The following is an 18,174-nucleotide window of genomic DNA, read 5'->3' as shown; positions in this document are numbered from 1 at the left end:
AGACTCAAAGCCAGTGCCTTGTTCGCATTTGTCTGAGCTGCCAATAAACCGAGTGAGCTAAACCATGACAAAATGCTTCACTGTTCCCTAGAGTGAATCTCACACCCCTCTGCAACAGGCAGAGAGGTGGATGCATGGCAGAGCACAGCCTCAAAGCTGTGGAGGTGACTTGGAAATCAAGGTGACACGAAATTATCTCAGACTTATTCCTACCTTTCTCTAGACACTTATTTCCGAAGTCAAAAGACAAAGTCAGAGCAATTTGGCAGAAAATCCTGTGTAATGATCGCACACGCCCCAGTCACTTTGTATGGGGGAAGACCCACTCTCTTTCCCCTTTGGTGATCTCCTGCAACCACCTCTTCCGCTTCTGCAGCAGAACCACACCCGAGGCACCAGGCTGGAGGGCAGGCAGGAGCTTCTCATGTGTGTGAGACTCCAAAGTCTTCCCAACCCAGCCCAAGCCCTGCATTAGCAGAAACATTCCTACGAGCATCTCTCTTCCCACAGCTGGTACAAGGGATCAGGTCTGCTGTCTCCAGCAGGCTCAGAAGTAACCCCAGCCTTTGGAGAGAAGGGCAGGGATTTCCCCTCTTCCTCCCACCAGCACACCACCCCCTGGAAGCCGGGAGGCATCTTGGAACAGGAGCCAAGGCAGCAGGTTGGGCTGGGCAGGAACAAGGCTTGTCTGTCTAGGTGAGATCCCTGCCAGCCTTCCTGCTAAAATTAGAAAACGGGCGACAGTACCTTGGCGCCTGTCACTTGCTGGAGACAAATCTTTAGCTCTCTCCGCAGCCAAAGGGTGGCATTTTGATTGCTGCCTTCCAGCTCCAAGTCATGGCAGTACCTTGCTGTCAGGAGGGCTCTTGGGTGGCAAAACCCCTGCCTGCCACCAGCTGCCTCTGCTCTGTGCTCCATCACTATCCTCCCCACAGAACAGCACCAACAGGAGGAAGCCGAGCATGGCTTGAAACAGGCAAAATTTTCCCAAGGCGGGGACAACAATTTTTACTCAGAGATTAAAATTCCAGCCCGTGTAGATCCAGAAGTGAATTCAGCGTGCAAACAGGAGTGTTCATAATTCACACAGTTGGAGCAGTATCACTTTTCAATCCAAAGATGTTAACCTCTTTCACATAGATCACAAACACTAAGTGTCACAATATTCCTGTGACAGAGCAGGAATTATTGTGCTTGCTTCTATTAAAAGTATTTAAATTGATCTATTACCTATGTACATTACGGATACATCCTGCTGCCACAATCTTGAACACACTGATCCTCAAAAATCTTCTCTGAAGTAGGAAGTGCTATTTTCACAATTTTGGGTAATTGCAAACCATGGTGCAGCCCATGGCCAGATGCAGATCTAAAAATCCTGGGCCCTCCACTTTCAATTGGCTAGGCACTCCTGAAGGCATAGACACATCCAGTAAAAACCCTCTAGTTAGGGATTAGGTGGAATCTAGGCCTAAATAGGGCTGAAAATTTGCCTTTATGCATTTCGGTATCTTTCCTGCTTTACCCCTTTGCAGCCAAAACATGTCACGGGGCTCTTGGCCAGAAAGTGAGGCTGCAGCCAAGGCTCACAGGGGCAACCCCACAAGGCCTCAGCAGCTGAGCTCTCAAAGCAGCAGCCTTTCCTTCCCTTGTCCATACTGAAACAGAAAACAAAAACACTCATACATAGAAAGAATAATAATAAAACTTTTCATTGAAAAAAAATGGCCATCCTTTCAATTAAAGATCTGAAACCAATATGTTTCTCCTTCAAGAATTAAAAAAATCTTGTTTTCCTCCCTTATTTGTTTCAGCTTCTTCTTAATATTTTGTGATCATTAGCGAGGTTTATGCTGTAGAAAGAATGCTGAGAGAAAGGAAACAGAGGCTGAGTTTTTCATGTGATCTTTGAAAATGAAGGATCTCTTGGGTAAAAAATTATACCACTTTTTTTCCTAAGCTATATATGGGTTGAAGCACCTAGGGTTTGGCTATGTCTGCATAAGCACTATAAAGTTGCCACTGTGTTAAGGATTGACAAATCCCTTCAAAAGAATTGTATTTGCTGTCAACTCTGAAATGCAGCATGTTTACCCAAAATAGAAAATAAGATGATGCTCTTCACATTACTGCTTTAAGTCCACATTCTAGGAAACTATCATTAGATTGTTATTTGACTATAAAAGGTTGGAAAACAAAATGCTACTCTCAGAAAATTATACAAAACCCAAGTTGTTGGATTTTTTTTTTTTTTTAATATATATTCAGGTCTCATTTACCCTTATATTTGACACAAATGAAAATAAAACAGCATTTTAAGCTCCTGGAAATGACAGTATCATGTTATCTAGATAAATAACACAAAGCTATTATTGAAATTCTGATAGCATTTGGTTTACTGGTAAAGGAAAATTACCTGTAATGCATAGTTTAAATTATTACTTTTAAACAAAAGCTTCTTTTCTACAACACTTATTTATCTTCTGAGACTAGCTCAGCAGGGTTATGTATTTTATGAAAATTGCCTTCAGACTGTTAATGGTGGGGTGTGTGTTAGCACAGGAGAAGGGATGCCCATTTGACTCCTGTTCCTAATGCTGGGAGCTGGTCCAGATTCTGGAGAGCCAGAGCTCTGCTGTGCATTTGGAGATGTCAGAAACACTCGGTCTTCCTCCTGAAAACTGGCAGCAGCATTTCAGGGCAATGGAGCAGACAAAGAATCTGGGAATCTCTAACTGTGATCGGGACAGCAGCAGCAACAACCACCAAACCTGAAATATATTTCAGTTTTCAGGTTTTGTATTTCAAGTCTCTCAGTGTGAAATTATGTTGTTTGCTCTTACTCATCATTTCTCTGTTCTCATTCATACTCAGCATTGGGTGTTCCCTGTGTCAAATCAGCAATATAACTCTATAACTATTCTATATTATGTATATTATATATGCATTATATATTACATATATATAACATATATATGTAATATATATACATATATGTATTATATATTACATATTATGTAACAGCTATATAACCACTAGATGTTATATATGTTATATATGTATTATATATTACACATATATAGTGTATATATAATGCATATATGTGTAATATATATGTATTATATATTACTTATATATTACACATGAACTACAGCAATATAACTGTATAACTATTCTGAGCTGCTCCCTGGTGAGTTTATGTGGCAGATAACCAGAACAAATCACCGAGATATTTCTGAAAGATCTTGTTTCCTCCCTGAGGAAACCACAGTCAAAATGCACTTTGGATCCACAAAGCACAGGCACTAACACCTGGGATTGTCCCTCTGGAGAAGCTGTGGAGCAAACACAAACACTTAATGAGCCCCTGGCACAGGTCATGCCTGCCCTGTATGCTTGAACAGGTGGTTCAGCTTGGTTTGGTCTCTCCACTACCACCAAGACTCCCACATGAAAAACAGGCACATCTATCTTCTCACATACTTACAACAGCCAAGTCAATTTGCTTTATTAATTCACTCTATTTTTATATATGTTTACTTACTCATATGGCCCCATTCATCTGTTCAACATCTTTGTCTTTAAAAGGATCAAAATTCTAGAAGTTTAAAATTGTGATTTTTTTTCACATGAGCAAACACCAAAAATGCTACTTGTACTTCAGAACTGGAATTGCTAAATGAAGTGATCTCTCTCCTTACTTGAACAAGTATCTATCAAGAAGCAGAAAAGGAAGTAAAAAACTTCTCAAAGTTACGTCAAGATATTGGCCAAGAAGAGACAGCAGGATTTGTCCACTGAATCAATCCTGAATTTTAGCAAAGCTCAACAGCTCCACAGAACTGACATTTGTTGGAATATCAACTAACTTTTAAGAGATGCTTAAAGAAAACCATGACAAATGTTCACTAGCTGATGTTCACAGGTTCTGAGGTGTCCACAACACCTTCAGTAGGAGCCCAAACTCATCACCTCAGACAAACTGTTCAAATGCACACCAGCTCCTGGTAGGCTGGAACATCTCCTGGTGGAAGTGACAATATTGAACAAGCATAGAAAGCAGAGAAGACTAATAAGCTCAACTATTTTTTTTCCCTAAAATAAAGAGCATTTCTCATTTCAGAAAAAGTGAACAAGAAGTGAACACCTACACACAGCCTCAAAGGCAAAGAAAAACAAAGATTTCCAGAAACCCTGCCCTTCATCTGGCCCAGACACACCAGGAGCAGTCAGATCCTGCAGATCTGGACCGGGAACAGCAATGGGACTTGTCATAGGGAAGCACAAATTAAATGCTTGAGTTTTTAAGTGCTGATTCACTTACTCCCACTATCTAAAGAAAGAAAGGAAACAATATGCCTAAAAAAAAGTGTACCAAGTGCAGGGCACACATATAAATAAACCCCAAACTTGTTCATAGGAGAATGGCAGAGGAATCATGTATCATCAAGGACAGCTTGGCTTTTTAATTGCAGATTTTTTTTGTTTGGAAAAACCCTTTCTAAAAAACAAGCCAAAACATTACCAGAAAATTGACCAGGAGCATTCTGACCTAAACTAACAAGGCAAAAAGGATCCAGCCATGCGCACGGAGAACTTGTTCACAGAGGAAGGCAAAAACAAGGAGGTAAACCACTGGGCTATAACTTCAGATCCCAAGCAGATTGAGCAAAGACATTTCTAGGTTTTCAGCATTTCTCCAAGACTCTGGGGCCACTTCTCATTCCCAACTCAGCTGCCTTTTCTCACTTCTTTCAGGAAGAGGTAGCATGTGATCAGTTGGCTGTTTCTGGAGTTTACTTGATTTTCATGGCCTGTGATTTTTCAGCAAGAAGATGATCACCCACCCTAGCTAATGATACCCAAATTCATGAAGATTACATTAAAGAACCTAGACTTGGTTGCATTTAATTTTTTTTGTAAAGAGAGAAACAAACCCGTAGTTTCTATTTGTCAGAACAGGCAGAAAGGACATTTCACACATGTTTCTGGTGCCCTCAGCTACTTCAGTTTTCATTTCCTGTTTTATCCCATTCTCATGGGTATGTGGACAATATGCATGATTTTAACCTGTGTTGTCAGGGAATATTCACCCACAGATTCTCAGTTACCCGAACAACTGCTGGGTACAAAATGAAGGCACAAAAAAGAACCTCATCCCAAGCCTCTTCAGTGCTATTAAAACATCCTAATACTTTCTTAGGTGAGAGTCCTTACAGTTGACATAACAGTAAGCAAACTCACATATGAACACTCCAATAAAACATGACATTATGGTTTGGACCTGCTCCCTTGACATAAATATGATACTCTTCAGACCTGGTGGGTCTAACAATCAGTCAGAGATACCCACCCAGAAGCCATTCTTGCAAACAAGCCTTACTCTTGGATTTCTACAAAACCTAGCCCAAAAAGCCCCAAAACCAGAGCCATCAATGCAAGTAAGAGATTCAGATCTCAAAGTTCAGGATGACACAGAAAATAAATGATGTGCAAGAACGGGAACTTCCTCCCTCTCACACCCATGTTCAGAACTGCATGCAAATATTGTGAGCTTGTAGATAACCGATTTAGCAACTGGTTTCATTTTGAGACCTTTTTGGAGGGGAAGTAATACAGTAACAGCAATTCCTCCCAACCCACTTCCCATTGTCACCACACAAACAGACTTAAATTCTCAGGTTGACAAAAACTGTATCTGCAACAAAAAATGGGATTATCATGAAAATTTGCCCAAGAAGGCTTATATTATTTACCAACTGGAAGTAAAATCTGAGGCAAAAATACAACCTCAGACAAACTCCTTATTTCATAGAGCTACTCTCTCCAGCCCACACTGGGTGTACAAGTTGCAGACCACGGAGATCTAAGATGCTTTACCACTTTTGTGTGAAGGAGGTTTCTGCAATTCTACTGATACTCAACTCTTTCTCATCAAAATCATATGGAGGGATAAGTCATAAAAAATTCCTACTTTATTTGGAAAAAAGATGAATAATTTATATTAACGACTTTAAGACAAGCTATGCATTAAAAAATACTAACATTCCCACTCTTTCAATCTCTGTCTGCTTTTCCTTTTTATCAGGAAGACAAGTTCTGCCACATGGGTTCAAATTTTTTTATACATTGATCTTCCTATTGTAATTTTTTTTTTACTATGATGTTAAATTAAACTGCAGGAATATCTCTCTCTCTAAGTGCATTTGTATATACAAAAACACGCTGTATTTGACAGCTGTTTTCTCCACCTTTTCCATGTCATTTGTTACTACTCTAACTGCAACATCTTTGTAGTGGGATCCATGTCTTTCTATTCTTACCTGCACTTCCAGTTCAAATTTGATCAGAGTTTAGAGTAACATAATGTTTACATGCTCAGGAACTATAATAAGAAATCACTCACTATCCTGATTGTATGGGAAGGCACATCTACAAAAATCAAAATGTGAAAAAATAACTTATAATATTTGAAAGTCGAATGTATCATGATAAAAGGCAGTGGAAACAGAGGCTGAGCCTAAAGAATTACCTGCAGCCTGCCATGCTTTAACTACCAGTTCCTGCAGACAACTAAGCTGTTATGAAAAAGCCCAGAAACAGAGCTTTAATAGTAAACACATGACCCAGTAGGGACAGGGAGACAGCCTGATGCATTCCACTGGTTTGCTTGGAGATCTCGTTACTTCACAGCAAAAAACCAGACGCCAATATATGGGTTTGAAAACTGCAAAAAACCAAGAAAGCGCTGGCAAATAAAAAAACCAAACCAACCCAAATGTCCAAATGCAGAAGATAAATTCTTCCAAGCTAAATATGTCCAGCTTGTCAATTAGTAGCACACACTGAAAACACAAATACTTTATTCTCAGACAAAAAAATTTGCAAGTAAATCTATATTTATAATACTGGTGAGTCTTCTCAGAAGTTCAAGGGACCAGATTGTTTCAGATTAGAAAATTATTTATTCTCTTATCAGCCCCAACTTATTTTGATCTGTGAGCTTGAGCCAAGCTTGTTCCATATGCCTGCAAACTCGCAGTCAGGAGAGTTTGGGATTTTTCCCATGACATGTTGCTCAAAGCCTCTAAAAAGCAGCCTAAAGGGCTGTGTGGATGAGTAAGGGAGGCATTTACTGTCCCATAGAGCTTATTATCCCAACGTCAGACAAAGCATGACAGGTGCACCCAGCAGGGAATTTCAAACAGGGCACCATTTATCTGAGTGCTATTGACATAGTTGGGGGCTCTGAATATTAAAATTTAAATGCATTCTCACAGATTTAGAGAAGGGGGTAGAAAATCCAAGATTCTGACTACAGTTTGCCACAGAGAAAAGGCAGAGAAGCAGAAACATATCAGTCCCTCCCTGTGTGGATGAGCTGAGACGGTCACAGTGCTGGAGTTACACACAGTCACATCGTAGGTATCAGTAGCTCTGCCTCCCTAAGAGCCCAGGAAAGGCAGCAGGACAATTTATATAATTGACTGGATCAGCAGCCATACCTGTTATTAAGATTACTTCACACAAGAGATTAAACAACTACCTGCAGTTGTTCAAACCCCACCGGTACTTTGCCATTTTGGCTAAATTATCTCTGAGCCTGACTGCCTCAGGCTGTGTGCTTTGGAAATGGGATAGCTTCTACAGGAACAGGGGTACAGAATATTACACTGAAAACTCTTCAAGCTCCTCCTCTGAAAAACACTTTGGTACTTCAAGCTTCAGAGGAAGGTTGGAAACCTGGCAGCCTGGCTGGAGCTTTTGTTCCCATGAAAAGCCTTTTGTCCCTAAACGTGTCTCAAGTAAGCCCTTAGGAATTGTCTTTGCAAACTGCAGTCATCCAGTGAGTAGTGCTTGGCTTTCCAATGCTGTTATTGTACTTTCAGCATGGTTGTTATATGAAAGCAAGTGTTGTATCTTGCTTTTACTGTATTTCACCTTCACCCCATTTAAAACCATGTAGAACAGGAAATGAGAGTAATCAAACGAGGCTTCAAAGGAGATAAAGCAGTGAAGCTACAGATAGCACACAAGTCCCTTAGCAAAACATTTCTTGAAATAATGAAAACACCAGCCCAGCTGTGCACACAGCACAGCTGTTACCCTCAAACAGGGCAACTTTGTCCAAGTAGCTCACACACACTGCCAACCTTTACACCAGCTCGTTACTCCCAAGCCCTTCCTACATTTCTCCTTGAGCACTCTCCTGCCACAGGGAACCTTTTCTGCCCCTGTTGCAGGTGAGGAACCAGCAAGGCAAAGCCTTTGAAACACAATAACTGAAGGATCAAGGAACTGAGCTGGACTGTGTATGCCCTGGACCAGCGTCATCTTTTAGAGTGGATCCAACATGCTGCCAGTTCGCATCAGCATCTCCAGAAATGCCTCCCCAGCAAGGAACAAAACACACTTCTTACCTGCCAAGTCTCTCACCTTCAGTTCTCAACTCTTTATTTTCTTCTGCTTCCAACTGCTGATGGCAGCAAGGGGAAAGAAAAAAAGAAAAATCAAAGGACAAGTGACAACTTCCTCATTCAAAACCCTTTTCATATTCACTACAAGTGTCCTGAGCAAAAATCTCAGAGAAGTGGGGTTTTCTCTACTGAGTTTTCTACAGAACTCAGGTCAGGCTCATAGCAAAGCTTCCCCTAAAATACGAGATGCTGAACCTGAGACCAGCACCTGTGGCACAAGGAGGAAAAGGAGCTCTCATTAAAGGAAAACTAAGCTAAGGGAAACAATGGCTATTAAGGAAAATTTGGGGATTAGGATTCCAGTAATGAGTAAGGTGCTTATTCACAAAATTGTAGTAATACATGTAACTTTAATTAATCAGACCACAGACTCACACAGAACACTTCAGGAGCTGCAGAGGGGAAAAAAGGAGGGAGGGAAAAGTGAGAAACCAAACTCCAGTCAGACTGACAGCCATTTCAGTGGACTTTGGATCATACCCAAAGTGACAGAAGAAAAAAAAAAGATGCAGCAAGAACAGGGGAAATAAATGAGGGAGCAGATTAATAAGTCAAATAAATATTAATGGTACAACTTAAGAATAGCTGAGGAATTGCAAGGTGGGGAGGATAGATTTTGCTCTTCAGGCTCATAAATGGTAGCTTCCTTTACCAGTATTAGTGGAGCAGTTTTAGATTTACATCAGTGTAACTAAGAACAAAATCAAATTAAGGAGTACAGAGTAACTGGAGAAAAACCAAGCATTACTGAGTGTTCCAACACTGGGAGGCACTCAGATACTATAGTGCTGAAGGCCATGTTACCAGATTGATTAAATGTTTGATCCATCAGTAGGAGATTTATCTGATATGGGGCAAAAACAGAGAGCTCTCACTCTAGACTACTAATAAGCTATTATTTATATTTTCTGCATGCTATAAACATACAAAGGAGATGCTTTATAGAATTTGCAGTAATAATTCACAGTTGTTCCCACTCCTGAGATTAGTTCTACCAGATTTCTTCACCATTTTAAAGGTCTTTTGCAAAATTATTTTGAAAGAAGTTTTCATAACAAAATCCCAGGACTTTCTTTCCTGCTCTCATTTAGATTCTCAAGACTGGTATCAAACACTACAGAAACTAAAGCCAGAGACATTTATACTATTTTTTCTTGCATGCACTGTTTTTCTTGGACAAACAAGGGAGAGTTTCTCTACACTTCATTGCCAGGCTTGTCGGGAGTTTTATGTGACAGTGTGAAAGTAGCAGTTTCTTTTCAATAGTTTCATGCTCCCACAAACACAGACTAGTTTCTTTCAGACACCTACTTTCACTAATGTACTGCCATTCCTTATGCCATGTCACTCTCTGTCTCTGTTCTAAAACCACAAACTTTAATAAAAATTAAAGCTCCAACTCAAGTTAATCTTTCTTGTATTTACTTCTAGTTTCGTTCGAGAAGCACTGCAATGATGATATTGTACCCAACTCCTCACCGCTGAGATTTCAAACTACTTGAACATAATCTGTTTTATTACAAATAAAAAACTATTCCATCCAGTCTGCCCTTCATTGCCCTGCTAACTCCACAAAATCCACCAATGTGTAACAATGCGTAGAACAAGGCCAGTCACATATTTGTAACACCTCTGTCACCAACATGTACATGTATTTTTACACTTTTTAGTAGATGGCCTACAGGCACAAAGAAGGTTACTACTGGTAACCTGGGGGGATCTATTTAATCTCAAATTGTAGAGATTTACATTTAAATAAGTGAAACAAGGTTCCATCTAGTTTCTGCTCCCACAGGTAAACTTTGATTAGTAATTGCTATTTCAGTCCTTAAACTCCAACTAATAATGAGACCATTAAAAAAAAAAAAAAAAGAGACATGTTTAAGCTTTTTTCTTTTGAGTGAAGTCTTAAAACATAAAAAAAAATTTCAAGCCTCTTTAAGGAAGAATACTGATTTCTTTCCAGAGAAGATGATGTTCTTGGCTAGATTCTCATCCAGTATAAAATATCCAGACTCTTCAAAATGTACAACAACTTTAACCAGAATAAGAGGGAGTTTCTCTACAAAGCTGGGAAGCCGCAAGTGAAAAGCTACAGCTTCCCATATGGAAGGTCAATTTGTCTTTCAGATATGAACATTTATAACAGGCTTGTGTTGAACAGAGCAGGACACACAGGACACTGTCCAGCTTGGAAAAGACTTGGATGCTCTCCCAAGGTCTAAAGATAACAAGTGCTATTATTATTATCCTCATTATTAACCCTACTCTTAAATACAGTTTCAGAAAGAAACAACATTTTCCCAGCACTTCCCTATGAGTTACATGCAGTTTTGATTCCCAGTGCTTGGGTGTAGTGGCGTCAGGAAAGGCATGGTCCACAACACTGTGGAAAGGAATTACAGAAGGTCCACTTTTATTTGAGAGTGTTTGCTCAATGTCACTCAGAGATTAGGCTCTTAACTGTATTGCAACAAATTTATTGGTGATTAAAGATTAGTAAATAGGCCACCAGTGCATGTAGGATCAAAAATTAGAGTTCAGTGCCTTGGGTGTAGCACCATTTGTATTTGAGATTTATCATCTGCAACATAGAGGAAATGGAGCAGAAAAACTTGTCTCTAAGTCACTATTCCCCTTTCTTCCAGCTCCCAAAAATAAAACAACTTAAAGACATTGTGAAAGCTTCACAGTAAGATCCATGCAAAACTTTTGCCACAAAATGAAAAAATCCCTCGTGCTTCATTACAAATCTGAAAAACAAGACAGTATCTGCAAACAACTTTCACACAATCATCATGAGTGTTAAAACAGAAACTTAAGAAAAGCTCAGATATTGAGAAAGAACTATGGCTTTAAGACTAAATTATTTGAAGTAGACTGTTTTCATATGTTGTGGCCAAAAGGCAGGGATAAATTAGTATTTTCAGAAACTGAAAACCATCTCAGTGGACTCTGGCAAACAAGTGAAAAAAAAAGTAGCTTACATATCATTTTACATAGTCCTAAATTTATGTTTAATAGCAATAAGTCTTTATCTTCAGGTGCAAACAACTTGCCTTAGCAGCTGAAAATACTTCATAATTCAACAGTAATTCAGGGTTTCTAGAAATATTTCAGAATTAGACTACAATTTATTAGAAAAGAAACAACACAATGCAAGTGACCTATATTACCCATCCACAAAAATAGCATTTGCCTTCCTGGCTCCGTTTTTGTGGTCAGCAATGAAATTAGTCCCATTACTTCAGTGACTCCCCTCCCAAACAACTCTGTCAATCTCATTATGATGGTTTGGAAGTCCTTTACAACACCTCTAAAATGCAGGGATGGTTTCCATGCCTCTTGTCTGGAGGGTGCCAGCTGCAGCAGAGCTCCCCCAGCTCCCACCTGCAGCTCCAGGAGTCTTCCCCTAAGGTGCTGTGGTACGACACACTAACATTCCTCAGGTTTTCACCTCCTTCAGCACTGGCAATGTGGATTTCAAGTACAAAGCTGGGCACTTGGAATCATCAAATCATTTGGACTGGGAAAGACCCTGAAGGTTAAGGACTGGATTTAGTGGTCTAACACTGCCAATCCACCACTAAATCCTGCCCTTGAGTGCCATGTCTACACATCCTGTAAGACCCTCAGTGGGTGGTGACCCCAAAATTTCCTGGGCACCCTGTTCCAGTGCTTGAAAACCCTTTTGGTGGGGAAACTTCAACATGCAAAAGCCTGGAAGAGCAGCTCAGGAGGCATAAACTGCACTGTTCACCTCAGTGAAGTGTCAGCATGGAGCACCCAAAAATTAAAAGGTTGAATTTTAAACTGCTTCAAGACTTTACATGAAAAAAGAACTGGTCTCTGACTTCCCACTCTGATGTTACAGGCATGTGGCATTTGTTAAGCCTCCTCCCATCTAACAAGAAATCATCCTGAGGGTGTACAACAACCACCCAAACAAGAAAGCAAACAACTCTAGCCCCTCAAAAGACTCCAAAAATAACAGAAGGGTATTTACAGCTTTTACTACCTTTCCAGTATAGAGGACATGCTTGTACAGAAAATTTCCAAAATCAGATATGGCAGAATCACTAATAATCCATTTGCACTCTGAGTGAGCTTGGCTAATGAATTCAAATGAAAGAAGAAGCAAGCCACAGACAGCCAGATTTTTAATATCCTCATATTTTCTAGTAATGCTGTAATTATATTTAATGTTTCACTTTGTTGTGCATTTTATTGTTGAGACTTTAAAATCATCTGGGATCCCTTTGGGATATACAGCACTATATAAATGTAAGTTGTTATTACGAAATAACAATCACTGGCCATTTAAATTACACAATAGCTACTTGATTATACTTAACCAAGTTTCAGCTCTAATAAAAAATTATTACATATAATCTAAATTAAAGATAATTTTTGTCAGTTCAAAGGACCCAAAGTTTTTCACATTGGATATGCAGTGTCCTGCAGCACCTGGAGCTTGATCCTCAGTACTGAGATCAGTTAGCACTTCTGCTTCTTTCAGTTAAATACCTTGACAATTTCATTTTTCTGAAGCAGCAAAACTAAGATTTATTTTGTTTCCCACAGTCATTTAAGAGAGTATTCACCTGCACCTTTAGTATTGATCCCGTAGTGTCTAGAACAGGGTTTTTTTGCTGTATCACCAGCTATATATACACATCATAAATCTGAGAAATTATTTCAATCCAACACAGGGATCTCTGAGCTTACACTCAAGCAGCAAACTTGGTGTTTGTCCTGTCAATTGGGCACAATGTGGAACACAAAAGCAGCTAACCTTTCCTCTCTGTGGTCAGAGGTTCTGACCTGCTCCTGTGATACATCCACAGGGACTCGCATCCAAAATACCCACCTGTAGTCTTGTGCATAAAATAGTACATGCAGCCATATGAGATATTTCAGGATGCTGCAGATTGTGAAAGTCCTGTTGCCAGGCATACTTCAAAAACCCTAAATCCTGCATTCAGCAATAAGGTCCAGTGACATTTGGTGCAAAAATTCTCTTAGAAGAATATTTGCTTGGCTTGGAACTGTTAAAAATCACATCTTCAGGCTTCAAATCTATGGGTGAAGAAGCTGAAAGTCCAACATGACTCTAGGAATTAAGGTTAAGAGAAGAACCTTATTTTTGCTCTCTCATAATAAATACCACAAGACCAGGGGCATGGGGTGTCGGTGGAAGTGTCTTTCCTGGCTGACTTGCCATGCTTTGGGCGTCTTCTCTGTGGAATGAGGACAAAGGCATTAACCTTGATATTGATGAACAGCACTGTAGATGGGGGTATGTTACCTTTCAATGACAACAGCTCATCTTGGGGACCTCTTAGCACCAAAAAAATAGAAAAAATCTATTCCAGAGTCAATGACCTGTTGAGAAGTGATGATTAACCCAACTGGGTTAAGAACACAGTCAGCCCAGGATCCCTCCAGCTGAGATGATCAGACTGCCTTAAGGGTTGCAAAAATCTAATGGGTGCTGAAACACTCTAGATCCAAAGAGGCAGGGTCAGGTGACAGTGTTCAAAACCTAGTGAACTCAGAAAAGTGATTAACATTAGTTTGGATGAGCCTGGAACTGTAACCTTGATTTCAATCAGTTTTGATTCTTCTGAACGATTTAAAAAAAAAAAAAAAACAAAGGTTCGGCATAAATATCTCTATTTTTCCTGCTTCCTCCCCAAAACATTTTTTTAAAAGTGAGAGGTTGGTGAGTTGATTTTAAGTAAAAAATTTACTAAAAAGCACTAATTTCAAAACAACCCCATATATTTCTCCCAATGAAAGTATAAATATTTTGCTCTGAAATAGACACTTCTTTAAAAGTGTTCAATTTTCATGTAAAAATTGTTCATTTTGATTAAAAATTAAAATAACTTAAGTGAAGAAAGACTGCATATGCCTGAGAACTGGGTGTTAATTCTTTAAGGCCTGGGCTAAGATCACACTGGCTTAAGATTCCCTCTCTCCAGCAATGCAAATAACTATGACATGCCACAGACCCTTCACATACACTTAATGACCTCAGTGGCATTCTGCCAGCTTGTACCAGCTGAGAATCTGGGACAGAAGCCCCGGCTGAAACCAGGGCTCCCTGGCAGATCCACACACACACACAGCTACAGACAGCCCTCACAGCACAGTTTGTAATTTAAAAGAACAGCAAAACTAAAAGATGAGAAGTAGAGATTATTATTAAAAGGGAGTATAAGCATCTGTTGCAAAGGGACAAACCTGAAGAAGAGCAAGGCATGGATTTCTTGAGTTCTAGGCTCCCAACTAATAATTCTCTTTCTTAAGGCCTTTTATTGGACTCAGGATGGAAGCAGACATTTAATAAATTAATAAAACCCCAGTAGTGTAAAAGCACAGCAATGACACAAATATTAGCTAACTTTGATTTTAAACTGTTACCCCCTGGCTTCAGTTGTTATCCCCTGCTTGCTGGAGCACGCTGCCAGCAGTCCTTTGGCTGCACAGGGTGGTCGATGATGCCACCCATGTCCTGAGCCACCAGGATATGCTGCCTTTAGTTTGGCACGTGTTTCCTGCAGTGTCTGATCAGAGTGGGGTGCCACCCATCACTCCAGCCAGCACACACCCTGGCACAGCAGTCAGCTGCTGGAGAGTGACATCCTGAGGTGGGCAGTCAGATCTTGGCAGCTGTGGGGAGTAAAGGGGAGCAGGGCGGGGTGGCACGAGACCCATGTTGTGGTTTCACCGGAAGGACACCGCCTGTCACAAGGAATTACCATTCATTTGCACCAGCAGCACAGCTGGATTGAGATCAGGAAGTGGTGGTGACAAACAGCACTTGCAGGATCACATAATGAGAGGCCAGGCTGCTTCACTGGAGCCGCTTCACTCAATTAGTGGACAAGGCTTTTAATGCTGCTATACACAACCAAAGCAATTTTGATTACTTAGAGCTAAATCTCCATTTAGAATGAGTCAGAAGCTGAAACGTCCTTTTTTTTTTTTTTTTTTTTTCCCCACCCCATCCCCCTCTTTCTTTCTTTTAGTATAATTTATCTCCAGATTGTTCAAATGGTAATAAGCTGACTGAAGGCTGGACACATTAGCCTCTGTTTGTGGCCAAGTGATGTTGAAATATACGTTTTAAAATAAGTTCAAAGAGTATCTATTCTAGCAAATGAAACTGATGAAAAGATATCAAGTAATCAATAGTATGCCAGAAGTAAGGGCCAAATTTTCCTCTTTTCACTGTAATTTAACTGCATCTTTGAAAGGGGATATTGGTAGAACAGCCAGAATTTTATGACAGTACACAAAGAGCAGTAGCATTCTTGGCTTGCATCTCCTTGTGCTGGGTTTACAGTAACTAATGTGATTGATTCTGTTAGCCAAAGACCAAAACTGGATTATCTCCTGAATAGGAGATAAAACTTTTTTTTCATTTAGCATAGATTTTAGTTGATGTTTAGGAAGTGCAATTTAACCCCAAGAAACTCACAAAAACCTGAACAAAGTCTGCTAACACTAACAATATTTCAGAGTTATTTCTGCTACCTTAGGTCCAGACCTGTGTTTCCATTGTTAAAAAGGGAATTGTACAATTAAGGAAACTTTTGCTGGGCAAAAGAATGTGCTGCCAGCAGTTCAAAAGTTGATCCTATGAACAAGATGCTACTGTCAAACCCTCCTCACCATTGTACCTTAGGGATTCAAGTATTCACTGAGATCAGGACCTGAACTTAAATTAAATATGATTTAGAGCAAGGACCTGTGTGTGCACCATATTCCTCTATCTGCCCTAACCAGTGGTATGTCAGATCTTGTCATCAATCTTTTCAGCCCGAGTTCTGGAAAAGCCCTCACACATTCCCTGGCACTGGGAGTGGATCCCAGATAGCTGTTTTCACAGGAAATGGCCTGCCCACACACCTACAGAATTATTCTACTTCTACTTCCATGAACGTATATGTATGGCTGTACGTACAGATAGACTAAGAATGGCATGCAAGGTGAAGAAAAATTCCATCCAAGACCTTCCTTTAGTTTAGGAAGGAAGAGGATAAGAACATGAGTACCTGTGAGCAGTCCTTAGCACTAGACTATAGGTAATGAGTTTTCTTGGAAATCTCAAGAAATCAGAATACTTTGTTTCATGTGTATTGAAATGAATCATTTTGATGTTTAGAATTTTATTTTCATCTTTATTTGGGATGAAACTACTTATCAGATTTGACCCAAATTCCTGAAAAACTTCCGCTGCTTAGAAACTGAATTTTTTGACGCATAAATTTGTTTCTGTAGGAAAAATCTTTACCAAATATGCAACATTTCAGTACTTCATCAGGATTGCTTACTAGCGGGTGGAGGGAACTGAGGGTGTGTGCTGCAGCTGAAAGGGATTCCTTATCAAAGAATCAAGAGGGATTATTTATCTATCACCCACACCCAGTGCAAAACTGTATTTTTCCACTGGCCTCTGAAGCACCCAGCTCCTGTGGCAGGGCACCCAAACCAAATGTCTGATGCATTAAGGACACAGAGTGGATACAGGCTTTGCCTAAAGCACAGAACCAGGAACATTTTAAACTGCTTCATTTCCCAGCTCCAGTACAGCTATGTATGTATAATTTATTTAAGATTTGACTCGGCAGGGTAGCTGCATGCAATCAGCATATTGTTTTTGTGAAGGTTTCCCCCCTATTGCCCCTTAGACAGATTTTAACTGTCAGTAAATTGGCCTTTTGAATTTTTGTTTTCATAATACCATAAGCTATTTGAACATACATTATTATATACTAATCACTGCTTGTCCATTTTTATTTTTTTTTTAAGCCTTACAGGTGACAGCGGAGAACAAGAAATGCAATTTAGTTGGAACTTCAAAGCAATGCTTCGCTATCATCCAAACTGGAGGTCTTTTATGCCTCTCTCACTATGTGATTTTAAAAGTGAAAGGAAACCAGTTGCTTAAATTTGTTCTTTTAAATTTCCACCCACTTCCCACTCTCAAAGGAGTGGCTTTATGATAATAGATAGGCTGATCTTGAGATCAATCACAGATAGAGATATATTTACTGTCCTCACAGTCACAGTATTGCTTACATACATGAATTAAAGATTGCCTAAATCCTGCCTTTGAACACTTCTAAACTTTAAAAAGATATTTGAATTTCATATCCATCTCATATTTCTATAGTAGGATGAACAAAACCACTCAATTCAACTACACCTGAACTCGATAAAAACTGGATCTTTCAAGATTTCCTATCATCATGTGGGCTTGTGTACATAACAAACTAGCCCCAAAAAGATAATACTGAACAGCTCCACTGCATGCTCATCCTTATTTCTTTTCAGAAGTGCCTCTGTACAGCTGAGCTTTGCTTCTGAAGTGGATTAAGGTACACTCCATGTGGCATTTTTAAGGGTGAAGCAAAGTGCCACAAAAGGAACCAGTGCAGAAAAATATTCAATTGCATAGCCAAGCTTGTCCATTAATGGCCTAATACAGGGCAAGCCTGAATAATATCCTCAGTTACAGCAAGATGCTGGGTGCTCAATGGAAACATTTTAGTGAAAAATTCAATGGTTCACAGGTGCAAAAAGGTTGTATTGCTATAGATGTTATGAACAGGTACTTTATAAATTTAAATCCCCAAATTGGCCAGATTCCATATTTTTAAACTTAAATCCCTGTGCTATACAT

The 18,174-nt window shown here is 39.7% G+C and overlaps 1 protein-coding gene across 30 annotated transcripts in view; it reads right to left on the bottom strand.

Annotated features, from left to right (window-relative positions):
• SOX5 (SRY-box transcription factor 5) overlaps positions 1 to 18,174 on the bottom strand; it is a 612,816-nt gene that overhangs the window by 423,487 nt on the left and 171,155 nt on the right. For 18 of the 30 annotated variants that reach the window (XM_072923570.1, XM_072923583.1, XM_072923576.1 and 15 more), the window contains one exon: positions 8,421 to 8,476. The exons of 7 other annotated variants lie outside the window; for them this stretch is intronic. The gene's annotated coding sequence lies outside the window, so the exon portion shown is untranslated. The remainder of the gene's footprint in view (positions 1 to 8,420; positions 8,477 to 18,174) is intronic. 5 more of the 30 variants (XM_072923589.1, XM_072923580.1, XM_072923587.1 and 2 more) reach the window with 3 other exon arrangements.

This window comes from Taeniopygia guttata, chromosome 1A (genome assembly GCF_048771995.1).
Source record: "Taeniopygia guttata chromosome 1A, bTaeGut7.mat, whole genome shotgun sequence".
Taxonomy (NCBI): Eukaryota; Metazoa; Chordata; class Aves; order Passeriformes; family Estrildidae; genus Taeniopygia; species Taeniopygia guttata.
This window is presented reverse-complemented; position numbering and strand designations above follow the sequence as displayed.